Genomic DNA, 14691 nt, shown 5'->3' with positions numbered 1-14691 from the left:
TAGCACCATCAGTGGACGTTTGTTAATGCAAGATAAACTCTCATGTCACACTCATTCCTCTCTGCATGGTGGGAGCTAGCTTGCAGATGACTGCTTTAAAATTAAATGGCCAAGTTTGTTAAAAGGCTGTTCTCAGCAGATACTGGTTAGAGTGACTTGTGATGTCTGAAAAAGTTTAGGAGAATAGAATTTGAATGAAAGCAAGCTAAGCAGAAAGCTATTGATTAGTTTCTTTCACATTAGCTTAATTTGATGTTTGTGTAACAAAGGGTTATTTGTAGCAGACTAATAGGAAGTCAGCACTGTAACATAAAAATTTCCAGTCAAAAAAAAAGCAAGGCAATTACAGGTTGTCCACTGGGTTGATGCAATAATCATTCATTTCAGAGAAGCTGAGTTCTGGATCCGAAGTGTAATCTTCTAGCAGATGCCTCTGTCAGCAACAATAGAGCTGTTTCTACCTGTCTAGAGCAGAAATGCTGGGAAAACATAGGGTTTGGGTGGAAAAGAAATAATCTTTCAGGGAGGAGATTTTTTTTTCCTGAAATAGAGGAAACTAGGAATTGTTTTCTTCCTTCTGGTTATAGCAAAGGAACACTGAAGTCCTTGGGCTGCCTTTCTACTGTCACAAACATGGATGTAGGAATTTACTTAGAAAAAATAAACTAAAGAAACAAATGAGGTGCTACATACATATTTACATACTATCAAATCCAGAAAATACATTAGGTAGCTTTGAACATTTTCACAAAGATAACTATGTGAATTCTTAAGATCCAGAACTCTTAGGTCTCACTAAAATTTGCTGGGAACATTATGACAAATTTTTTTTTGGCAGAGCGTTTAACCAGCAAAAATTTTCTGAAAAATATATCAGCTTAAGTAAAGTGTACACGAAGAAGATTTTTAAGATCCAGAAATGAAGTTTGGCATGAAGGATGACCTAAAACTAGCCCCTGCATCATCCATCACTTGTCTGTAGACCAGAGATTACTGCATCTACCTGAGATATGCAAGACCTCAACTCAAATTGTTTCTCTAACAGACTTGAAATTCTGTGCCTTATGTTTCTGGGAAATACCAACTATTTAAATTACAGATCTGATTTCTCTGCCAAAGGCTATTTTCTTCCCTTGTGATGTAATCTTAAGAAAATATCTCCCACTGAAATCAAAGACAATCCGGATTTGGCCTTTTTGGAAATGCTTGATGAAAGTGTGACAGTATCTGACCCAGTACAAGGTAACAGCAGCAGGAGCCCACAACTCCTGCTTTTATTCAGGATTGTCCCAAGGAAACAGAATATCTACCCTTGTCCTACAGAACTTTTTGTCCCAAAGCTACTTTTAAAAAATTCCAGAGATTTCTGAATATTAAAAAATGAATAATTTACCCTTTTATTTTAGAAATTTTATTCCTCAAATCTGCAAGAGTATCATTCATCTCCCAAATGAACAATCACCCTATAATGAAGAAGCCTCTGAATTTTTCAGTCTGCCAACACACAAGGCACATGCTTAGCTTTGTGCTGGGGGAGGACTGAGTTCTGCTGAAGTTAATCAGTTTTGTTTTAGCTGCATGGAGTTAAATCTGTGACTAATTCTTTTGGTGGAACCTCAGCGTTGAGCATGAGGCTAACCCCATTGACTGCAGTGGGTTAGCTGACATTCTAAAAGCTTACTTAGCATAGGCAGGAGTGCCTGGCTATGCTGGAGCCACTGAAAGATGGAAGAAGCAAAAGATAAGCAATGCCTGATCTAAACCTGAATTCTTTAAATATACACCAAAATGTGAATAGTGAACAAAGTATGGAACACTCTCATGCCTACATCATATAATAGACATCTCACAATAAATAAATCAAAACTTAAGCACTGAAGAACAGTGAACTTTGGGGAGTTACACAGTCATGAGCCTATGGTTTGCAACCTGATCGTCTTTCTATTAAGTGCAGTATTTTTCTGTAAATTAAACTGCTCTTTTTCAAGTGTCATCTCTATCAAAGATTACATTCTGCTTGTTTATATTGGTTCATTGAATACTTTTAGCATTTTAACATTAGAAATCCAAAGCATTTCATTTTAGATAGTTTCTAATTAATTTATAATTAAGTTTTTTCTTCTTTATTGCAGGGGTTACTTCATGCTTGATAGCAAGAGGGTTATTGATCTGTTAGAAACCATGAAAGTACCTCAGAATATTCATGTAGGAATTAGGGTTTCTCCCCAAAAAGGTGGTGGGATCAATAGCCCAACTGAAGAGCATCTACAACAATACATGCAGCATGGGCAACAAACAGGTGGAGCTGGAAGCAATTGTGCAGCAGCAGAACTATGATATAGTTGCCATCATGGCAACATGATGGAATGACTCGCACAACTGGAGTGGCACAACGGGTAGCTATAAACTCTTCAGGCTATAAACACTTCTGAAGGGATAGGCAAGGAAGGAGAGGTTGTGGGGTAGGCCTGTGTGTTAGGGAGTGTTTTGACTGTCTAGAGCTTGATGGTGATGATGCGGTTGAGTGTTTATGGGTGAGAATCAAGGGGAAGGCCAAAAAGGCAGATATCATGGTGGGAGTCTATTACAGATCACCCAACCAGGATGAAGCGGAAGATGAAATGTTTTATAAGCAGCTGGGAGAAGTCTGACAACTGCTAGCCCTTGCTCTCATGGAGGGTTTCAACTTACCAGATGTCTACTGGAAATACAACATAGCAGAGAAGAAAGAGTCCAGGAGGTTCCTGGAGTGTGTGGGAGATAACTTCCTGACACAGCTGGTGAGTGAGACAACTAGGGAAAGCACCTCACTGGACCTGTTGTTTGCGAACAGAGCAGGGTTTGTGGTGATGTGATTGGTTGGAGACGTCTTGAGCATAGCTATTGTGAAATGATAGTTTTTGATTCCTGGAGGAGTGGGGTCATCAGAACTGCTACCTTGGATTTCCAGAGAGCAGCCTTTGGCTTGTTTAGGGGCCTCGTTGACAGAGTCCCTTGGTTGTCAGTCCTGAAGGGCAAAGCAGTCCAGGAAGGCTGGGCATTCTCCAAGAAGGAAATCTTAAAGGTGCAGGAGCAGACTGTTCCCATGTGCTGAAAGACAACGGGGAAGAAGATTGGCCTGTCAGTCTGATCTCAGTGCTAGGGAAGGCTACAGAGCGGATCGTCTGTGGTGCCATCATGCAGCACATACAGGACAACCAGATGGTCAGGCCCAGTCAGCATGGGTTTATGAAAGGCAGGTCCTGCTTCACTAACCTGATCTCCTTCTATGACAAGGTGACCTGCTTAGTGGTTAAGGAAAAGACTGTGGATCTTGTCTACCTAGACTTTAGTAAAGCCTTTTACATTGTTTCCCTCAGCATTCCCTTGGGGAAACTGGCTGCTCATGGCGAGATGGTCAAGCCCAAAAAAGTTGTGAATGGGGTTAAATCCAGCTGATGACTGTCACAAGTGCTGTTCCCCAGGGCTCAGTATTGGGGCCAGCTAAGTTCACTCTCTTTATCAATGGTCTGGATGTAGGGATCGAGTGCACCCTAAGTTTGCAGACAACTCCAAGTCGGGTGGAAGTGTTGATCTGCTTGAGGGTAGAAAGGCTCTGCAGAAGGATCTGGACAGGCTGGATCAATGGCCTGAGGCCAACTGTATGAAGTTCAACACGGCTGAGTGTTGGGTCCTGTTCCTGGGTCACAACAACCCCCTGCAACATTACAGGCTTGGGGCAGGGTGGCTGGAAAGCTGCCTGGTGGAAAAGAACCTGGGTGTGTTGGCCAACAGCTGGCTGAATATGAGCCAGCAGCGTGTCCACGTGGCCAAGGTGGCCAATAGCATCCTGGCTTGTATCAGGAATAGCATGGCCAGCAGAGCTAGAGAAGGGATCGTCTCCCTGTACTTGGCACTGGTGAGGCCTCACCTTGAACACTGTGTTCAGATGTGGGCCCCTCACTACAAGACAGACATTGAGGTGCTGGAGTGTGCCCAAAGAAGGACAAAAAATCTGGTGGAGGGTCTAGAGCACAAGTGTTGTGAGGAGCGGCTGAGGGAACTGGGGTTGTTTAGCCTGTAGAAAAGAGGCTCAGTGGAGACTTCATCACTCTCTACAACTACCTGAAAGGAGGCTGTATTGAGGTGGGTGTCAGCCTCTTTTTCCAGGTAACAAGTGATAGGACAAGAGAAAAAGGCCTCATGTTGCACCAGGGGAAGTTTAGACTGGATATTAGGCATAATTTGTTCACCAAAAGCATTGTCAAACTTTGGAACAGGCTGCCCAGGGAATTGGTTGAGTCACCATACTTGTGATATTTAAATACATGTAGATGTGGTGTGTTAGGGACATGGTTTAGTGGTGGACTTGGTAGTGTTATGGTAATGGTTGGTCTTGATGTTCTTAAAGGTCTTTTATAACCTAAATGGTTCTATGATTCTAAGAGGCCCTGACACACATTTAATATTTATTTATCAAAGTGGCAAATCACTGATAATTTATGCTGGGTCTAGCTCTACATAGTGAGGTTACTGTCACAGTAACAAATTTTAATTAAATGAGGCTAAGTTAGGGATCAACCGTGTTGTGGTATCAGACCAGTATTTCATTATACTTCCATCAATTCTCATGTTGTATTGTAGCCTAATACTGAACATAGAAGGGTGGGAGGACCTGGTGACTGACAGAAGTTGGGTCTGGTGCAAATCAGGATGTGTTGCAACTCCACATACTGTTTGTACAGCAGAACTTTAAATGTTTTCCCTTTAGAAATGATGGAGAAAGACTCTTCTGGGCTCTGCCCTAGGCTCCAGCCCATATTTTCATGTTTGTCACACATGCCTACAGCAAAGTTACCCTGTAGGACTAGCTCTTGGGAAGGGAACTTCATGACAAATGGGAACATGGATCTGGGACCAGATCCTATGGCATGAAGCAGGGAAGAGGGGATGGTGAAGGATGGTGACATATCTCTGACAAGGCCCCAGTCTCACACAGGAAGACCAGTTTCTAGCTCCCATTGAATGGATGTTTTGCCAAATATCAGGCCTAGCATAGAAGACACAGCCAGCATAAAATATGAACCAAACCCCAAATTGTATTTGATACAAGAGTCAGTACATGGGTTAACACAGGGGGTACAAACAAGTCAGATTATACCTAGACAACACCAATCCCACTGACCCCAACAACACCACCACACAACCAACAACAGGTGGAATAAATGGTGAAACACAGTCTCCCATAGAAGGGATGGGAGACAACTGAGTCAACAAGCCAAACACACAAGACCAAGGAAGCCACATACTGAATCTCTACACAGTCCACATTTACAAAAGCCAGACCTGACTGGAGCACCAATTCCATGGAGGCAGGAGGTCCTTCCCCAACAGGAAATTCTGCACAGCACATCCACCTCACACACAGACACCACCCCTGCCCACAAGTGGTCCTTTTATCCCTAAGTGGGTCACCTGACCTTTGCTTACTTAATGCAGGACACCTGGGGCTCATTTACCCAATGGCTCTCCTGCAAGGCCGGACCCACCCTGGAGAGAAGCTTAAAGGTAAACTCACACGCCCCTTGGTGAAGGGCTGTGGGAATCACCCATATGTCAATTTTAATTTGGGGCTTGGTGTTGAAACCCCAGCATTTCAATGAAGTAATAGCAAAGTACTGTTACAGATGTAGTTGTAGTGCTTGAGAAAGAGCACAAAACACAGAAGGTAGTAATACTTTTGAAGCTTGTCTGAATTCAGACACTTTGCTTTCCAAACTTGCACCACTGCCCTAGGTCTGCTATGGACTTTCAAGGAGCTGGTGACACGCAACCACCAAAGCCACTTCTGAAAATGGGAGTAAGGCTGGAGTTTTGCACAGATGGATACTGAAGTAAACAAGCCTAGTCTGTCCAGTCTGCTTCACCCAGCTCCAGTACAGAAAATCTGTTTCTGTCATCACGTTGGTTCTGAGTCCTTTCTAGTGTAGCCTGCCTATGGGTAGGATATATCCAGCTCCTTCTGGGCTCATGTCTGGATCCCCAAACGCAAGCCTGCACAAACCCACTCAAATGCTTACAAAAATACAACCAAAAATAGTAGGCATCAGAACTAGAAAATGATTAAGTGTCTTATCCCAGAGCAATGGCTACTTTTAATTCTGGCATGTATCAACAGAAGAGGAGGCAGGCAGCTAGAGATGTGCTTCACGCTGTGCTCATGATGACACAACTGTGATTAACGATACAACTACCAGATACAACATGATGACGCTACAAAATCTGACTTTTAACTTCACAGCTCAAACGTTTTTCTAGTTCCATGAGAGGCATCACTAAGTTGCTGTGCATGCAAATATATGCGTTAAAGGTTCTGCTGTTTTTGCGACCTAGTGAGCTTTCAGACTTGGTACTGACCCCAAGCCATTGCATGGGGGTAAGGGATCTTACCATTAACTCCAGTGAGCTGGATCAGGCCTTCAACATGTTGCCTTCAGGAGAGTTTGTGGTGGAATTAAAAGGGCGAATGTCAGCCTTTAACCTTTGGCTGTGTATGGTTATTAGACATTGTTGCTCCCAGTTGCTGGATGTGGTGGTACCTTGAAGGCTCAGCTCTGCCTAGCCCTGCCCTCCCATTGCTCTGGCACTCTGCACGTTTGCAGCATCATTCACAAGGAGTTCAGCCTCAGCTTGCTTCCTCCCCCTCCCTCCCATGTGCCAAAAATGTGCCAGTTACAGAACAAAGGAAATATCACAGAGTCGGTCTGGTGGGAGAGCTACAGAGCCCAGCAATTACCTGCTGTTATCACCGTGGCTGTGCTTTCTGTCATGTTATATTTCACATTTGCATAGCTGTGTGTATTTGCTCTTTCATCGCTGTTGTACGCAAACTGTAATCAGTTCATTTTATGGCTGTCTTCAGCTAAATTCTTTGTTGATTTTAACATGACAGAAGTTGAAAAGATTACATATTATAAATAGATAATTAATATATCAGCACAGCTTGTTGCTCTCTGTCTCTCTATTTCTTTATGAGAATCAGTTTTAATGTTTCCTCTCCCTTTCTCTCCTCCATGTAGACTGCCTAAGAATTAGAATGAAGCCTGACAGCTTGATTAAAATTTCACTTGATATATTTCTGTTTCGATAGATGATTCCTGTGTCTTGAATAAATGGGTCACGTGTAAAAAATGAAATCATCAATCATTTCCAACTAGGGTAACTTTTTCGTAATAGATTTTTTTTTATTTGTTTAGTTTTGACCATAGCTTGGGGATATGTTTATATTCTAGGATTTTCGTTAAACTAATATATGAGCATTTCATAACATCTGTGCAATTATCTTCCGAACACCATTTGGGGGAAGAGATGTACAATTTTCATTTTTTGAATGGTAAATTGAGGCACTAGGTTGCCTCACTTGCAAATGAGGTTAGAATTAAAGTCATGCATCCTGAGACCCCAGTCATCTCCTGAACATCCTTCAAATGAAGGATTACTTTGTGATACCAAATCACAAGTAATATCCATAGCCAGCATACTAGAGAATGTATTTTCTTCAGTTTGTGGGAGTCTTAATAATTGTTCAATAGATACATGGATTTCTGAAAAGTAAATTTAAACCTGCTCAAGTCTGCTTTTCTTAGCTGCTTTCCATAAATCTCTTAAGAGTATTTCATGGATCCTGAGATCTTGTGGCCCTGGTATGGAAAACTAATGCAGTACAAGCCACTTTCTGGGGTTCACAAAGACCTTTCTGCAGCTTTAAATAGAAAGCATAATGTATAAATCTGAGACGGGAATAGGACAGAGATCTCTACAGCCTCTTTATAATTAACAAGTCAGGTCACAAATGTTGTGCTTGTGAAATTTTACTTCTTTTTCATACACTGGCTTGGGCACGCATATCTGCGTGTGACGAGTAACTCGGAGATGTTTGAGAGCCAAGGGGGAGCAGAGGGACCTTAAGTGCTCGGGGTGAGGGGTGATTGAGGGTATATACTAGGGCAGATTTATGAGGATCTATGAATCCTCTCCACTCCAAGCCACATATTAAAACCTTTATATGGCCAAGACCTCTAAAACAAATACCCCTTGGCTGAGAAAGCTACAGTGGAGCAGTGCCTGGGCAATGACAGTAAGAGCTATGGGGACAGGGAGCAAAGACTGTATTTCCTGGGGTCAGAGCAGTGCTCTGAAGGTGGTTGGGAAAAGTGTCCCACCACCACCCGTGGTGCTATCCTCAGCCTTCCTTGCTGGACATCCTCATCCATAGCACGGGGTTCAGGAGGAACCTGACAGAGACCCAAAAGGCTGTGCCTGATCTTGATCCTTGGCCAGCTTTTCTTCCTAGTGAAATCTCACTGAATTCAGCTGAGGTGTAAGTGAAATAGGAGTGTTTCTGTCAGTGTATATGTATATTTTCTTGCAGAGCACAGCATGCCAACACCCAAAGGTAGAACAAAAATGTATGACAAGCACCTCAGCTGAAGGGCAGTATACAGCATAACAGAAAAGGGATTTAAGAATGGGGAGAATTTACTATCTGAGGAAATGCAGCTGAGAAGCTGAGCACCATGTATTTTCCTTCACATATAATGGGATCCCCAAACCAAAGCTCTTACCATCTTAAGCAGAGTTTTCAGAGGTGAATGTCATTTAAATGGTCAGGATTTAGTTTCAATTGACTACTCTTCTCCTTCTGGGAGCCAAATTCTATCCAGAATTACAACCTGTCTAAATCTTTCTCGTTTCAGTGATGCAGTAGCTAAGTAACAGTGAAGATGCATTGACCTAACACACTGACACCACAGCGTGTTTGGCATATAATACCACGAGTATTAACGCTCAACCTGACTTCAAATTTCTAAAAACCTGGTCAGAACCTTCATGTGTATAACACTTGAAACAAGTGCAAATGTAATTAACTTCTACTGGTAGGTCCCTTATATACCCTTAAAGCAATACAAAGTAATCAGACTTGGTAGATTTTCATGATATTTTGTGGCAGGTTTTCAAAGATTCTTCTTTAACAAGAAATCTTCTAGAATGCAAATGCAACATTTAGCTGTATGAAAGCACACTGTATGAATTTATAGTTTTCAAAAATCCCTAAATGCTGCTGAATAATATAATTCACAAAATACTTTGGAAACTTTCCTTTTTCTTTAATGCATAAAGCATTTCAAAAAGAATCTCCTGAAAGGAGCTTGCATTTTTTGCTAATCCTTTTGTCCTCTGTTAATTATTCTGCAAATCTCTGATGCACTGCAGTTCAATAAATGGGCAACCTTTTCTGTTTTGTGTTTTGATTCTTTTGCCTTTAATGTAAGATAAAACAGCGTGCTTCCTACTAAAGAGTCTAAAGATTCCTGGAAAATTGAGAAAATTACAACATAACATTTTCGGTAGTCATATTAAAACATGAGCTTGAAGGACTTCTGGTAGTTCCCAAGCACTTGTAAAATATACTGAAAAAAATGTAGATTTTTTTTAAAAAATAACAGGTTTCTGGATAGTGTTTAAAAGTTCAGATCTGTCTTCATTATACCATTAATCACAGTGATGGTGAGAGGAATATGTTGCAGAGTTTTCCTTAAAAATTCACTTCAAATCCCCAGTGCTATTTACCCATTGTGCATACAAAATGGAGTTGAGGGCTAGTTTAATATATAGGGCTAGTCACAATTTAGAATTCCTTTTACAGGAGAAACTGCAATATTTTGTCATTTTTTTGTTCTAAATCAAGGAATGAAAATTGCAAAAGTATGCACAAAAAATGACATTTCTTAAAAACTTCAGTTTGGAAATATCAGAATGCTTATCTAGAGAAGGTTAAAACATTTAATTTAGACATCAATATTTGATTTGAATAAGAGACTGATATAGCTGGAATGGAGAAACACAATAATAATTAAAATAAAGGATTCTGATCTGGTTACTTAGAAAGTGAACATCACTGGTAAATTCCCATCAAGTGTATTTTATTGGGGTGGGGTGGGAAGGTTGGGGGTAATCAGTTCTAGGAATCTGGAAATCTATGTTATAAAAATCCTGTAAACATTAAGGGTTATTTGTAGCTTATGACTGGCATGTGATAAAGATAAAAATAAAGCATCGAAAATTGTAAATGAAACACTCATCTAAGATGAAGTCTTCTTTTTAGCTAGCTGCTATCCTTGCAACAGGTGAGATGTTTCTTTAGGTATAACTTTGTTTTAGAGGTAAAGTAATGAATCAAGGTTTACATGAATTGAAGTTGGTTTTTGGGTCTACTGTTGATTTCTGATGTGACTGTGGCAAAAGATGTAATCTTGTAATATTTCGTTTCCCCTTTCCGAAAAGGAGGAGAAACTCTTCTGTATCTGTTCAGTCCTGTGCATATCTGTAGGTTCTCACATGATGAGTCAAAATCTCTAGAGCATGGTTTCTCATGCCAGCTCACACCTTGGTACAGCATGGTATGTAAAAGATAATTTAGCCTTGTAATTAAGGAGATATTAAGTGCAAAATTGCTTTTATTCATTTAATTAAGTTTGGCAAGTTTGTCCTATGACGTTAGCTATCAATTGCTAAAGATACACATTTACATTTAATAAGCATAATTTCTGACTTGCTTTATTTTGTTATTTGCCAAGTGAACACCTAGAGAGCCCTTTCAAATGGATTAAGAAGGAGTATAAGCTTAATGCATTACAAGGGCATAATTGTACTTTTATTGCTCATTAAATTCTGAGTTAATTATATAGCAACCAGGTTTATGTTTTATTATATCAAACCTCAATCCGTGGGCTCTTAGAAGTAGTTGAGGGGAAGGAAAGCAATTTCCTAATGTACTGTAGGAGTCCTATTTTAAATATATTTTCTTAAGGAAACCCACAACTCTGCATTTAAGAGGAGGCAGGTATCCACTGACAGGATCCTCCATCCAAAGCTGAGAAGCAGAGCTCACCTGACAGCTCCTGCTGACTGCATGATGCTTTGAACCTGCTGTTGAGGCTGAGAGATGCAAGGGTGTCATCTTATGGGAGATTCTTCTTTCTCAGGGAGATGGCCATATTTTATTCCTTTTCCACCCAAGTTTTGTTACATTTTGATTCTAATTTTTTTTTCTCTGCTCTGAATAGCTAAAATAATCAATTTTCCTTCCTGTAGAGAATAGTCTGACCTAGGTGAGCTCCTCTTACCTAAATAGCTGTTGGAAAGTTCAGTGTTTAGTCTAAAGAACTTTCCAAAAGAGGCACATACATCCAGAAAGATATTTTCCCCTGATGATCTCAGACATCTCTCTTAGAACAGGTTCTCCTTCTCTTTTTCTATATAGAAGAAACTCCTAGGTGGCCAAGCTGGGGTAGATGGTTTATGTTAAGACAGTCAAAGTTAATGGAGAGTGATCTTTGCAGACTACTGGCAGCGAGATATGAGGGTGCGAAAGAGAGGGAGAAAGAAATTCTGAGCAGGGCTGTCTCACGGAAAACAGAGATCCTAGCATCTACCCAGGAGTTCCCTAGTTAATTAATTATTTTCCATTGAATTCATTAGTTTTTAGATCAAGCCATTATGTGTTTCACTTGCTCCAAATTTCCTTAGACCGTGTGTGTTAGATATGGAACATGGATTTTATAACTATATTTCACTGTCCTGCACTCCTGTGACACTGGGCTTGGAAGTTCTGTAAGGTGTATGAGAGAATCAAACAACTCCAGAAGTTTACAGTATTAAATCTGTGATGAAATTTAAAGAATATCCCTAGTGAAAAAGTAGATTTCTAGTTTCCACATATAAACATTTGCGGCTTGCTTTGTGTAGCAGGAAAAGAAAGAACTCATTTTTTGAAATAAACTTCTACCCATGTCACTAATTAAAGAAATTATTCTAGAGTGTGCAATTCGGTGACATTCCATGGGGATGCATTTTATGAGACAAGTATCTGAAAAGATTTATTTCCAATTTAGAAGTCTCTAAACATGCAAGATTAGACTAAATTCCACTTTTGCGGTGTCTATCAAATCTTTGATTTCTACATGTGACCTACTATCCTTTTGAAATCTCTTCTACCCTTTTTACAAATGCATCTTTTTGGTCGAACACATAATAAACTCAGAAGCCTGAATTTCACTACTACAAAAAACACTTTGCCAGATGCTGTATATGGCTGACATTACTGAAGGAGATTTTTTAAAAAGAAAAGTAAAATTGTAAAATCTCTTCTAACTATAAAATAGCATGTGAATGCTGAAAAAATCGTAATGATGCAAAACACACAGAGTCCCCCACATGTAAGCTTTTGTTGGATGAACCTCCAATCCAGAATTTAATGTGCTCTGATTAGGTGTGAACAGAGTTGTCAATGAAGCAGAAAACAGGACACAGCTGATAAAACAATGAAGTTAAATAAAGATAAGGCAACTTTGTTGCAAAGCCAAAAAAATCCATTTGAATGATTCCAGTGTAGCAATTTTAATCCTGCTAAACTTAATCTCTTGGAAATGTAACCAGAATGAATTTTCCTGCCTCAAACTAACCTGTGTTTTGTTTTGTAAACTATGTAGGATTATGTTAGGTTCCATGGAAATAATCTCTTTAAGGTATTCAAACCACATATTTATTATTGTGCCTGGGATTCAAAGACTTTAACACCTCAAAATGTTGGTTTAAAATCAACATAAAAAGACAGTTGATTTGAGCTCCATTCTAGCAAGAACTTCCACCAAAGCCAGTCCTCAGCTTTGCCTCAGATTCCAGGGTCACACCTAAGTACCACTCCACAAATGCATTTCAAATAACTTTTTTTAATGGATTGATTTGAAGGAGCCACAGATTGATTTGCAACCTGCACCATAAAAGATTATGATTATACAAGCAAACCCATGGGAATCCTGGAGCAAAGTCATGGCTGATATAAATTTCTGTAATAACATGTATTTATGTCAATTTGTATCAACTGAGAACGTGACCATCTATTTCTTTAAGAAGTCAAGGCTATGCTTTCCAATGGAGACAAGTGATTGCATCAGTAGGCTTTTTGGAGTGAGCTCCACCTTGCAGGTACCTCAGGTACCACAGCAGTGAAAACTAGATGGCAGTGGCTTGACCACTGACTTATTATGTGACATTACCTAAGGAAGTTCACAGAGTCTCCTGCAAGTCTGCAGCGTGCCAGCATGCTTTCACTCTCGTGAAATCAGAGGTGATTTCACTCAGTAACTTCCCATCTTTTTTGATGCCTAGAGACCTGAAAATTTTCTGGCAGAGGAAGCAGAAATGAGTGAGTTTTCCTGCATCATCCTTTGTGGAACCCTCAGAAATACTACAATGGTTATTATTACTATTAATGCCTTCATCACACCTTTGGCTGCAAAGGAAACGTGGCCTCCGTGTGCTAAGAGTCACCACATTATAACCTTTACATTTTAGCCTGGCTCAGTCATCATTCAGCAAATTCTGTTTCTTCTGCCAGACGTCGACAGCTGCACCCGCACTGCCTGCCAGGACACACTCTCCTGTCTTCTTCTCCCAGCTCCCATGATGAACTTGTCAGTGCCCTCCCGGATAACTTTGCTGCTTTCTTCCAGTTTCCTAGGGACAGAACTACAGCAAAAGAGTCTTCCAGGGTAGGTACAATTTTTGAGCATTTTTTTTTTCCTGAGCTTTACTGCTTTCTTTTAATTACTTGAAAAAAAAAAACAGTGACAGGAGAAACTATGGTCATTCTTATCTTAATAGCAGTACTGTAATATGCAATATACAAATGGCAGAGGAGGAACACAAACGGAAAAGAGAGGAAGCATCTCAAGTTGGTCACCCAGTCATCATGCACATGAACTGGACATGTACTTGCTGGTGGCTCACAGACCACTTCAGTGCTCATGTTTCCTGAAGATCTGATTTAAATCTCAAGAAAATCCCTGTGGGTGTAAAATCAGTAGAATGGATAGCATATTGGCAAAAATCTGGATAACGTTACTTGTAGACCCTGCTCTCTACAATTACATCTAGGCAACATTAAAATAATTACATTTTCACCTAAATCTTTTTGCTGATTTTAGTGTACTGCAGGGCCTGAGGTTCTGAGTTGTTTTTTTCAAGTTCTTCCCCAGACTTACTTTCAGTTTAGGTATTAACAATTATAAACAGAGGTCAACTGGCACACAGATTAGTGTCAACATTATTATCTCTTCACAGAATGGTGACTTCTTTGGCCAGCTGAAATTTGCATGACGGGATTGGGCCATTCTTAAGAAATTATCTGTGGCTGGACATAAGACAGTCCCTATAACACCAATATTATGCAGTCACAGCTCAAGACATTTTGGGTTAGAAAAAGAAATTAATTTATTGAAAAATGATAGGAAGATGATATTTAAAATTCAACACAAATATTCAGTTTAAATGGAAAGAGACAGTGATCTGGCTGGCTGCTGCTGTTGCTAGATCAGGAAGATTATTTGCATTCTTTATTTTGCTGATGCTGTTAAGCTCAGAAAGAATGTACTATAATACTGAACTGATAGAAATGCTTGGTATAAAATTGAGAAATTTTCACAGTGACTGGTCAGCTGCTGACAAAAAAATACTTGGAGCAGAATATCAAATGCTCTGCGATAGCTTGCGGTAGGTGATGGGAGCTGTTCACTACCTCAGCATTTGTACACAGAATTAACAAACTGTCACTTACTCCCATCTAATTTTCCTTGTTCTCTCCCCCCCCCC

This window comes from Athene cunicularia, assembly GCF_003259725.1.
Source record: "Athene cunicularia isolate RWA chromosome 5 unlocalized genomic scaffold, athCun1 chr5_part1, whole genome shotgun sequence".
Classification (NCBI taxonomy): Eukaryota; Metazoa; Chordata; class Aves; order Strigiformes; family Strigidae; genus Athene; species Athene cunicularia.
This window is presented reverse-complemented; position numbering follows the sequence as displayed.